Source organism: Arachis hypogaea, chromosome 18 (genome assembly GCF_003086295.3).
Source record: "Arachis hypogaea cultivar Tifrunner chromosome 18, arahy.Tifrunner.gnm2.J5K5, whole genome shotgun sequence".
In the NCBI taxonomy this organism is placed as follows: Eukaryota; Viridiplantae; Streptophyta; class Magnoliopsida; order Fabales; family Fabaceae; genus Arachis; species Arachis hypogaea.
Window position 1 is genome coordinate 112135489 of NC_092053.1, and position 10734 is coordinate 112146222.

At 40.9% G+C, this 10734-nt stretch overlaps 1 non-coding gene across 1 annotated transcript; it reads left to right on the top strand.

Moving 5' to 3' along the window:
* The first annotated feature begins 4286 nt into the window (after positions 1–4286).
* Positions 4287–4393, top strand: LOC112773442 (small nucleolar RNA R71). Its single transcript, XR_003187992.1, has one exon. It is a non-coding gene; the product is annotated as a small nucleolar RNA R71 (small nucleolar RNA).
* The last annotated feature ends 6341 nt before the right edge of the window (positions 4394–10734 follow it).

Genomic DNA, 10734 nt, shown 5'->3' on the forward strand with positions numbered 1-10734 from the left:
GTTCAACTTGGCTTGAGTGTTTACGTTGAACTCCTCCCTATGTAGTTGCCGTCCTTCATTAAGTACACTGAACTCGTTGAATGCTTTCATCTGAGCTAGCTGCCACTGGTTGACTTCTTGCAAGCGCTTATCTTGACGCTCTTGCCTTTCATTCACTTAGTTAATGGCTTGAGTGAGCTGGGAGTAGTGTTCCTGTTGCTGCTCCATTTGTTGTTTCTGCCACTCTTCTTATTGGCTCATCCAGTTGGACTGAAGGTTTAGTATTTGCTCTTGTCCTTCCATATGTCTTATCCCCAAGTCTTCAATGGCTCTTAGAAGATGATTCAGATTCAAGTTGGTTGGGTCATGATGTTCTTTTTGTTGATATTCTTCCTGATGAGACTCTTCTTGATGGGCTCCTTCTTTTGGCTTTCGCTTTCCTATTTGAGGTCTTCTTTGTTGTTGGGCGGGCGTAGTATAGATCAGACGCTGGAGTGTAACTAGCCTCCCAGGGTTCACCCAGTCTGGATTGCTATCCTCGAAGACTACCTTGGCTTTTGTGCACAATCTGAGAATGGTGCTGGGGTACCAAAGCCTGGCACCTGAATCAACCTTTTCAGCTGACTCTTGAATGCCCTCAGCTATGAGTTCATGCACATTGATTTCTCTACCCTGTACTAGGTAATGTACCATAGTCGCTCGATTAATATTGACCTCTGAATTATTTGCAGCTGGGAGGATAGACCTCCTCACCAGTTCAAACCATCCCTTGGCTTTTGGGCTAAGGTCTCCTCTCTTGATGAACCGGGGTCTCTTATCTGCATACCTTTCCCAGTCAGCTCCTATGACACATATTCAGTCACTATTTCTTCGAGTTCATCATTGTCAGGGCTCTTACTTATCCTTGCATGATAACTAAGCTCATCAAAATGTGGTGATTTCAGCTGAAGGACTCTTGTTATAGCATTTGGACTGAAGTCCACCTCTTTTCCTCTTACATAGCTTTTGAAGGTTGGGGCTTTGGTTTTATCTTCTCTAACCACGTTTGCATAGAACTCTTTGATGAGGTTTGCATTGATCTTCCCTTCTGGGTTCGTGAGCCTTTGCCACCCTCTTTGTTCAATTTTCTCTCGAATCTGTAGGCACTCATCCTCGTCAATTTGGAATGTTAACTCAGGCAGTATCTTCTTGAGCTTTATCCGTTCAAATTCGAGCTCATGGAACGCAGTTTTGAATCTCTTCTCATCAAAAAGGATGCTCTCCATTGGTTCCTTCCTCTTTTGCCTCTTGGAGCTTGATGCTGCCATGAATTTGTGTTGCTGCGTGAAGAGAGTGGAAGGTACGGATAGATGAGGAATTTGGTTGGTTAGGACAAGGTGTGATGAAGGAATTTGGATGCCAAAGGTGTGAAGTGTGAGAAATAGCACTTTGGGTGTGAAGGGGAAGTACGGAGTAGGATTCACTTATATAGGGAAGTGAGGAGGAGATGAAAGGTGTGGATTGATGGGGTTGGTGTATGATGAATTGATGGGGTTTTGTATGGAATAAGCACAAGGATTACCAACTTTATGATGGGGTTGGTTCAGTTTTCAAGTTTGTTCTTCTTCCAATGTTGCATGGCAACCATTCCCAATGCATTCCCCCTTGAGACACGTGTGAAATATTCTCCTTCTGTGTTATCCGAACCTTCCTCATTTAATTGTCCAATCAATCCCCTTCAATGCTCCTTTCCCTTTTCCTATAAAAATAAAATAAGAAAAATTAATATCATTGAGAAATTAAACTTTTATGGCTAGAATAATAAAGAAAAAGAACTAGATTGTTTATTCATGAACACCAACTAACTAACTAACTGTGTGTCCTTATATGCACATTGGTGGCACCTTGGGTGACACCAAACTTAGTTTGTAGCACTGTGATGAAAAAGTTTTGTTCAAGGCTCCAAGATTAGCATGCTCTGGTTTGCATTCATGCATCTCTCGGCATGCTTTGAACACCAAACTTATTCTTCACTATATACTGCCTAATAAGAATTTCACCAAGTGTTTGTCAAGTTTGGGTTGAAATTCATGAATATTAACTTATTCACTATTTTCTAAAAGCATATAAAATATGGGTTGCCTCCCATGAAGCGCTTCTTTAGCGTCACTAGCTTGACGTTTCTCCTTCATCAGGGAGGTTGATAATGCTTCAAGTCTTCTGCTCTGGCAGTAGACCTATATCCAGTGGTTGTATCAATGATCTCTACATGTTCCAAGGAGAGAACTCTGTTGATAGTGAAGACCTTAGGTAACTGAGATGGTACAGTGGGGAGATCAGGGGGGATATCTGGGAAGTAAGCTGAGATCACTTTATCCCCTGGAGAGAAGTCCTCGGTAGGGATCTTCTTGTTCCTCCACCTCCTTAGTACCTTCTTCTTTGTTCCTTGTGATGTTGTCTTACTCTTTGTGACCTCCTCCTCTAAGGAAATGTGGTTACTAGTCTCATATGATTCTGGTGGTTTGGGTTCCTCCTGATTTTCTTTGAGCTGTGGCAATTGCTGTTTGCCTTGTTTATCAATCAAGGGAGTTCCCAGATGTGCTGGTTGTGCTTCAATGCTTGTTTCTTCCTTCAGTATCTCACTGTGATTCTTCCTTGGTTCCTTATTCTCTTGATCTGTTTCTTGTGAGAGTTTGAAGACATTAAAGCTGAGTTGTTCATCATGGATCCTCAAGATTAGCTCCCCTCGCTCTACATCTATGAGTGCTCTGGCTGTAGCTAGGAATGGTCTTCCCAATATGATTGGGTGAGTGTGACTCTCTTCCATGTCCAATATGACAAAGTCTGTTGGGAGGAAGTATTTCCCAACCTTTACCAACACATTTTCCACCACTCCTATTGCTTGTTTTTGAGTTTTATCAGCCAGCCTGATGACTACATCTGTGGGCATTATCTCATTGATCTGCAGCCTCTTCATAAGGGATAAGGGCATTAAGTTGATGCTTGCTCCCAAATCGCAGAGTCCCTTATCAAACATGGTTTCTCCGATGGCACAAGGAATGTAGAAACTCCCTGGGTCCTTTCTTTTTGTAGGCAACTCTGGTTGAATGAGGGCGTTGCACTCCTTGTTCATCACTATAGTTTGGCCTCCCTTGAGTGAGCTTTTCCTGGGAAGCAGTTCCTTCATATACTTGATGTATGCAAGCATTTGTTGGATGGTCTTGATGAATGGTATGTTTACATGCAGAGATGCAAACAAGTCAAGAAATCTTGAGTATATTCTCTTCTCCACAGCACCATTGAGTAGTTGGGGAAAGGGTGCATAGAGTCTCAGCAGCTCCTGTTGTGAGATTTTTGGTTCTTGGTGATCTTTTTCCTTCTTCTCTGCTGAGGTATCTCCAGGTTGTTCTGACGGCTTGTTTGGCTTGTCCTCAGTCTCCTTACCACTTATAGTGACCATCTTGCAATCTTCCCATCTTACTTTCTTTGTTTCACCTCTCGGATTTTTCTCTGTGTCACTTAGGAATCCATCTGTAGGTTTGGGAATCTGCTCAAAGAGATACCCCACTTGAGATTCCAACCTCTTGATGGTGTCTCCCTGGTTCTTAAAATTTGCTCGCACTTCCTCCTTGAACACCTTGTTGTCTTGAATCTCCTTGCATATGCCTTCAAGTAGGTTTTCAATCCTTGAAAGTTTGTCATCAGATGATGGTAGTTTGGGATTGGAGGTAGAAGGATGAGGAGTGTTATTTTGGTTTTGATATGGGTGTGGAGAGGTGTTGTTATGGTGGTGTTGATATGTTCTGTGTGTGAATTGTTGGTGGGCTGCATTGTTGTTGGGGTTGTGACGTCTCTGATCTTGGCCTTGATCTTTTTGATTCCCCCACCCAAAGTTTGGGTGATTCCTCCAACCAGGGTTGTAGGTCTTGGAGTATGGGTCATAATTTTGTCTAGGTGAATTCCCAATGTAGTTGGCTTGCTCCTGCTCACTCTCTGCCTCTGCATTCACTCCCTCTTGGGTTGTTGATGAGGTGGTGATTGCTGCTACTTGGTTCCTCTCCATCTTCTTGGTGAGGTCAGCTAATTGCTTGGTTATGAGAATGTTTTGGGCAAGCAGAGCATCTACATTGTTTAGCTCCATCACTCCTCTAGTGTTCCCTCTTTCGGAGGCATAGAAGTAGTCATTCTCTGCTACAGTTTCAATGACATCTATGGCCTCCTCAATGGTCTTCTTCTTGTTCAGAGATCCCTCGGATGAGTGGTCTACTGCTTTCTTTGATTCATAAGAAAGGCCTTCATAGAAAATGTGTAGCTGCACCCATTCATTGAACATATCTGGTGGACACCTCCTTGTTAGGTCCTTAAACCTCTCCCATGCTTCATATAGAGTCTCACCATCCTGCTGCCTGAAAATTTGAACCTCAGCTCTCAGCCTGTTGATTCTTTGAGGAGGATAAAATCTGGCTAAAAATTTGTTCACCACATCTTCCCAGGTTGTCAAACTCTCCTTAGGGAAGGATTCCAGCCATTTAGATGCCTTATCCTTGAGTGAGAAAGGGAACAAAAGTAGTCTATAGGTGTCAGGATGAACACCATTAGACTTCACAGTATCGCATATCCTCAGGAAGGTGGTTAGATGTTGATTGGGGTCTTCTTGGACGCCTCCTCCGAATGAACAGTTGTTCTGAACAAGGGTGATGAGCTGTGGTTTTAGTTCAAAGTTGTTGGCATGTATGGTTGGCTTTTGAATGCTACTCCCACAGTTTCCTGGGTTTGGGTTGATGTAGGAGCCTAGAACTCTTCTCTCTTGCCCAGCATGATTTGCTAGACCTTATCTGCCATGGTTGTGAGCTTCTTCTTCATGATGGTTTTCTATATTCTCTTCCATGTTTGGTTCAAAGTATTCCTCCTCTTCCTCAGCACCAACTATTCTTTTTCCTCTTGCTTCCCTCCTTAATCTAAGGAAGGTCCTCTCTGGTTCAGAATCAAAGGAAGTTGAAGCCCCGCTTCTCCTCCCTGTCATGCAACCAACAAGGTACAAGCAAGGAAATAGATCCAGAAACTATTCTAAAAAAAATTGCTGTTAGTGTGAGTGATGCAATATATCAAACAGTTAGTGGGTGAGTGAAACAGAGTGTAAACAACAGAAATACAGGGGTTAAAGGGATGGGAATACAAAACAACTGAAACCGAAAGTAAAGTGCTCAAACAGAAATTTAAATCAACAGAATAACAAATGCTCAAAATAGTGATCCTCCAACTTAATCATTGTTGATACAAAATCAATCCCCGGCAACGGCGCCATAAACTTGATACGCACAAAACTTGTCTCTCAACAAATTTTCTTCGGCAAGTGTACCGAATTTGTCGTCAAGTAAAAACTCACAATAGAGTAAGGTCGAATCCCACAGAGATTGATTGATCAAGCAACTTTAATTAGAGGAATGTTCTAGTTGAGCGAACCAGAATTTGATTTGAGATTTGCAGAAAATTAAATGGCGGGAAAGTAAATAGCAGAAACATTAAATGCTAGAAATAAAGAGCTGAATGTAAATGGCAGAAAGTAAATTGCAGAATCTTAAACGGGAATGGGGTAACTGCTCATAAAAGTAAATGGCAGAAATTAAAGAGAATGGATAAGATCAGAAATGGGGAGTTCATTGGGCTCAGAAGATGTTGCATTCTCCAGATCAAGTTCATTTTCATCTCTTCCTCAATCAATGCATTCATTGATCTCCTTGGCAATCTTAAGTGATCGAATTCCAATTTCTTGGTAATTCAATCTCTCAAATCTTGATCAATAGCCAATTCCTTGGTCAATTGCTCATGAGAAGAGATGAAGTATGGTCACTGATTATACCACATGCATTTCCCAAATCAAGTGTTGGTAGGATTATAGTCACATATCCATCCAAACCCAATTTGGTCTAGCATGAGAAAGCATTTCTAGCATGATCTCTTCATTCCTCTTTCAAGGTTCAGAAGAGATCCAAGTATGAATAGCTTCTTTTCCAAGATAACTACCCAATTGGATGAAGATCGAAAGCTTTCTAGTAAAATCAAGAGAAAAGATAGAAGAAGGAGAATGAAAACTAATATTGATTCATCAAATTACAACAGAGCTCCCTAACCCAATGAAAGGGGTTTAGTTGTTCATAGCTCTGGAAAATGAAAAAAAAGATGGAGAATACATGATGAAAGTAAAACTAGAAGTTCAGAAAAAGTAAAATACATAGAGTAGTTCTATGCCAAAGGCTCCCTAAAGTTTTCCACTCCCAAACTAATTCAAAGCTACTCCTATATATACTACTCTTCCGATCTTCTAATTGGTTCTTCAAGTCTTGGGTATGGGCCTCTGAATCTTGAGTTTGAAGAAGTTATCCTTTTCATTGGGCTTAGCTTTGCTTGCAGAGAGAAAAGGTGAAGTAGGCAGGGACTTTGGCTCAGGACGTTAGTGGTGTCAACGTTAAGTGAAAGTGTGGGTTCGAGAACGTTAGTGACAATCACCTTTTTCACTAACGTTCCTAACCCAAATATGATCACGTTGACTTCAACGTTAGTGGCACTAACGTTGCCTCTTGGTCCTTCGCACACGTTATTGGGACTTACCTTTCCCAATAACGTGGAGAGTCCTCCCTTGTCCCTACGTTAGAGTCCACGTTAACTAGGTTAACGTAGCAGTGCCAATTCTTCGAGAACGTTAGTGACACTTACCTTTGTCACTAACGTTCCAATGTGCCCCTATTTCCCATGTTAGAGTCCACGTTAACTAAGTTAACGTGGCTTCTAACGTAGTCATGCTAGCCATCTCCAACGTCAGTGACAAAGGTGAGTGTCACTAACGTTAGCTCATCATCTCTTTATCCACGTTAGCTTCCACGTAAGTTAACGTGGGAGTTAACGTTGCTCATGGTGGCTCTTGGTGGTTCACCCCAACGTTAGTGACAAAGGTAAGTGTCACTAATGCTGGCTATCAATTGCTCTCTCCACGTTAGCTTCCACATTAACTAAGTTAACGTGGGAGTTAACGTGGCTTATGGAGGCTTGGCCAACGTTAGTGACAAAGGTGAATGTCACTAACGTTGGCTTCTCTTTTGCTTCTTAACGTTAGAGTCCACGTTAACTAAGTTAACGTGGCCACTTATGAGCTTGGTCCAACGTTAGTGACAAAGGTAAGTGTCACTAACGTTGGCTCCATTTTCTTTCTTCCACGTTAGAGTTCACGTTAACTTAGTTAACGTGACTCTTAACGTGGGTTATGATGGCTTCGAGGGCGTTATTGGCGATTACTTTTCTCATTAACGTTGCAAGCTAGCTCCCATTCCACGTTAGTGGTCACATTAGTTAGACTAACGTGGCTGCTAACGTGGTTCTTCCTTGCTTCCTTTGTCCTGAAATCAAGCAATAAAGTGCATCAAAGTTCTAGTCCAAGTCATGAGTTATGCATCATCCAATTTGTCATATAATTCATGTAAAATTCTCATGAAATCATGTAAAGTGCACAATGTATGCTTGAATCAAGATGTAAGTGAATATCTACCAAAAAGTAGCTTATTTTCTAAGAAAATGCATAAAACTACCTTAAAAACAGTAAAGAAAAGGTCAGTGAAACTGGCCAAAATGCCCTGTGGGGAATACGGGGACGAGACGTTTAAATTACTAAGGATGTTTAAGTAATTTAATATATTCGGGGACTGTGGGGAATACGGGGACGGGACGGGGATCCCTGCTCGGGTCCCTGCTCCTACTTCGTGAAAATTTTGTCCCCCATCCCCATCCCCACATGAAGAATTTTCCGCCATCAGGGCCCCATTCGGGTTGGTCCCCGCGGGGATCCTCATCTCTTGGGGATTTTTGACACCCCTAGTTGAAGCAAAGGGGAAAGGGAGAGAGAGCTCCAAACTTTTGTCCAACTTCAATCTTCCATATCTTTTGATCCGGAGCTCCGATTGACGAGCCGTCAACGGTCACGTGTTCGTTTTAAAATTCTCTACAAATCCCATTAACCAATTTGGTAAAAAATTTATCTTTTCTTACCTAAATCTTCCCTTCTCAGTTTCGAATTTGGGGGGGGGGTGTTGGAATTGAGAATTTATGTGATTTTGGTATTTTAGGTTCGAATTGGCTCGCGAAAATTAGCGGGTTTTTGTTCATTTGAGACACGGGCAAGGTAAGAACCTCAAACCTCTTGTTGATTAGTGAATTAGAAAGTTTGAATATTGATTATAGTGTTATGTTGTGGAATTAGATTGAATAATATTGAATTAGAGTATACTGATGATGTTGGGAGCTTGATTGTTGGACCTTGGTGGCTGAAAATTCTGTTCAGAGAGGCTTTGGGACTGTGGACTCTTGAGGAACATTGACCTTTAAGTGTCTTTGGGTTTTACGAGGAATCGACTAAGGTAGGATTTAAGTTTTATTTAAGTACCGTGTGGTGTGATGTGAATTCCTAGGTTAGATGCTCCTAGGGATAAGCTTGAATAGTGTATTTAAATGTATTGATATGTGTAGTGAATGTATGGATACGATTGATATTAGTATGGAGGGAATTGATATGGTATTTATGAGTTGATGTTGGTATAGATGATATTGAGATTGGATAATAATTGTGCATTATGAGTAATATGTATATATATATTGAATTGATAAATGTTGGGCCGGAGGCCAAAAAAGGTAAAAAAGGTAAGTGATTTTTGTATCGTGTGATTATGTGTGATATGGAATGAAATTTTGATAATGATGAACTATGAAGATGATAGTTGAGTATATGATTGTGAATTGAGTATGAACTTTGAAGTTGAGTTGATTTAATTGTGAGTTGGAAATGTTAGTCTTTTTGGAGTGGTATATTGGGGTATTATAAAATGAATTAGGCATTGAAATGTAAATTGGTATGATTAGATATTGTCAAAACACTTAGAGTTTTGGTATTGAGATATGAGATTGGTGAAAATAGAGGTTTGATAAATTTTGTGAAAATCTAATTTTTGGCCGAACTTTGGTGAGCCATAACTTGGCTTCCGGATCCCAAATCCTTTCAAATTTGTTTCATATCAAAATTGGATCCGTGAAGTTTATGATGTTCAAAGAACGGATGAAAAATATTTCAAAACGAGAAAGTTATACAGGTCGGAAGTTCGGTGTGAAAAATTGAAATTCTGCAACACTTAGCATTTTCACCCATTTTGCAGAACTCGCATACGCGACCAACCCATTTGAGTTTGGCATCTCGCGTACACGACCAGGGTGAATGCGTATGCGAGCAAGGAAAAGCGCACCCACGCGTACGCGTGACCCCCTGTTTTCAGCAAAGTAAATTTTATGTTTCAAAACCTAATTTCAAACCTCTAAACCTCTATTTTTACTCTTTTAGCTCCTAAACCTTAGTTGTATGCTTAATGATGAGGTAAAGTTAGGAAAAGTGAGGTAGCTTGGAAGTGAAGAAAGATTTAGGTGATAAATTGTGGTTGAGGAAGTGCAGAATTGATGATGATGTATGATTAATGATAGAGTTTGAGAATGATAAGATTTGATTTGTGATGTGACCGTATTAAGAGGTAAATATTGAAATTGGCAATGACCGAGTATGGTCGTAATGGCCGAGGTGGCAAGGTCTGGGTGTGATCCCGCTTGCGTGTTAACTTGAAAATCTTATCGGATGGCAAGTTGAGGACAGAGGATTCCCTCTTTTGTCATGATGTGGATGTGGGGAAGGTGGAAAGGCATGCTCCTTCATATTGTTTTCCCCCACATTCTTTTCTGGTTACAAGGTGGAAAGGCACACTCCTTCGATGTGGAAAGGCACTCTCCTTCGTGATACCTCTAGGGGAAGGTGGAAAGGCACTCTCCTTTGTTAAAGTTCCTCCTGGGGATGCGCAACCTAGAGACCATATCCGGGTTAGCTACCGGATGTATCGAGTTCTAGCGATTTAACCGACACGTGAGCTCACGGCCAGTAGGATAGACATACATCATATGCATATGTTTGAATTGTTTGGGTTTGCTTAATTGCTTTGATTTGCCTAATTGTACATGTTTCATGATTATTTGCTAATTGTCTTACTTGATTTACTTGTCTATGTTGTTTGTGTTTGTATAAAAGTTGAATTACTTGAGGGATGATTCGGGTCTTGGATTATTCTATTGGAAGGAAGTGAAAGTATGAAGGATATTCAGTTAGAATTAGAATCCCCTATGATAGTTGCCAAGTTATGGATTAGTGAGAACTTAGGATATAGATGACGAGGTAAGAAGTTAAGATGCTTAGTGAATTTATGTTATAGTGCATTGTATTTATTTGGCACCTTTACCGTACTGGAAACCGATGGGTCAGGGGTTCTCATTCCGTATATATTCTCTATTTTTCAGATGTAGGCCCTGGTGCTCAGCAGTGAGCTGGATTCGTCTGGAAGGCGGCAAAGTTTATTTGATTCTGTTTTGTACTTTTAGAATCTCTCCTGTTTATTTTGAAAAACCTTCAATATGATGTACGTAAATGTTTATTTTGCAACTTGCCTATAAAGGCGATGATGTATCTTTGAGAGAGATAGAAAGTACTGTTGTCAAACTAGTTTTAAATTTTGTACCCTAGCCAGCCTAAACTTCGCAGGTCGCGACTAGTGGCTATTTACTTATGTTATCTATCTATCTATATATATACCTAGCTGGCCTAAACTTCGCAGGTCGTGACTAGTGGCTATTTACTTATGTTATCCACACACACACACACACACACACACACACACACACACACACACATATTGTCCTTATCTT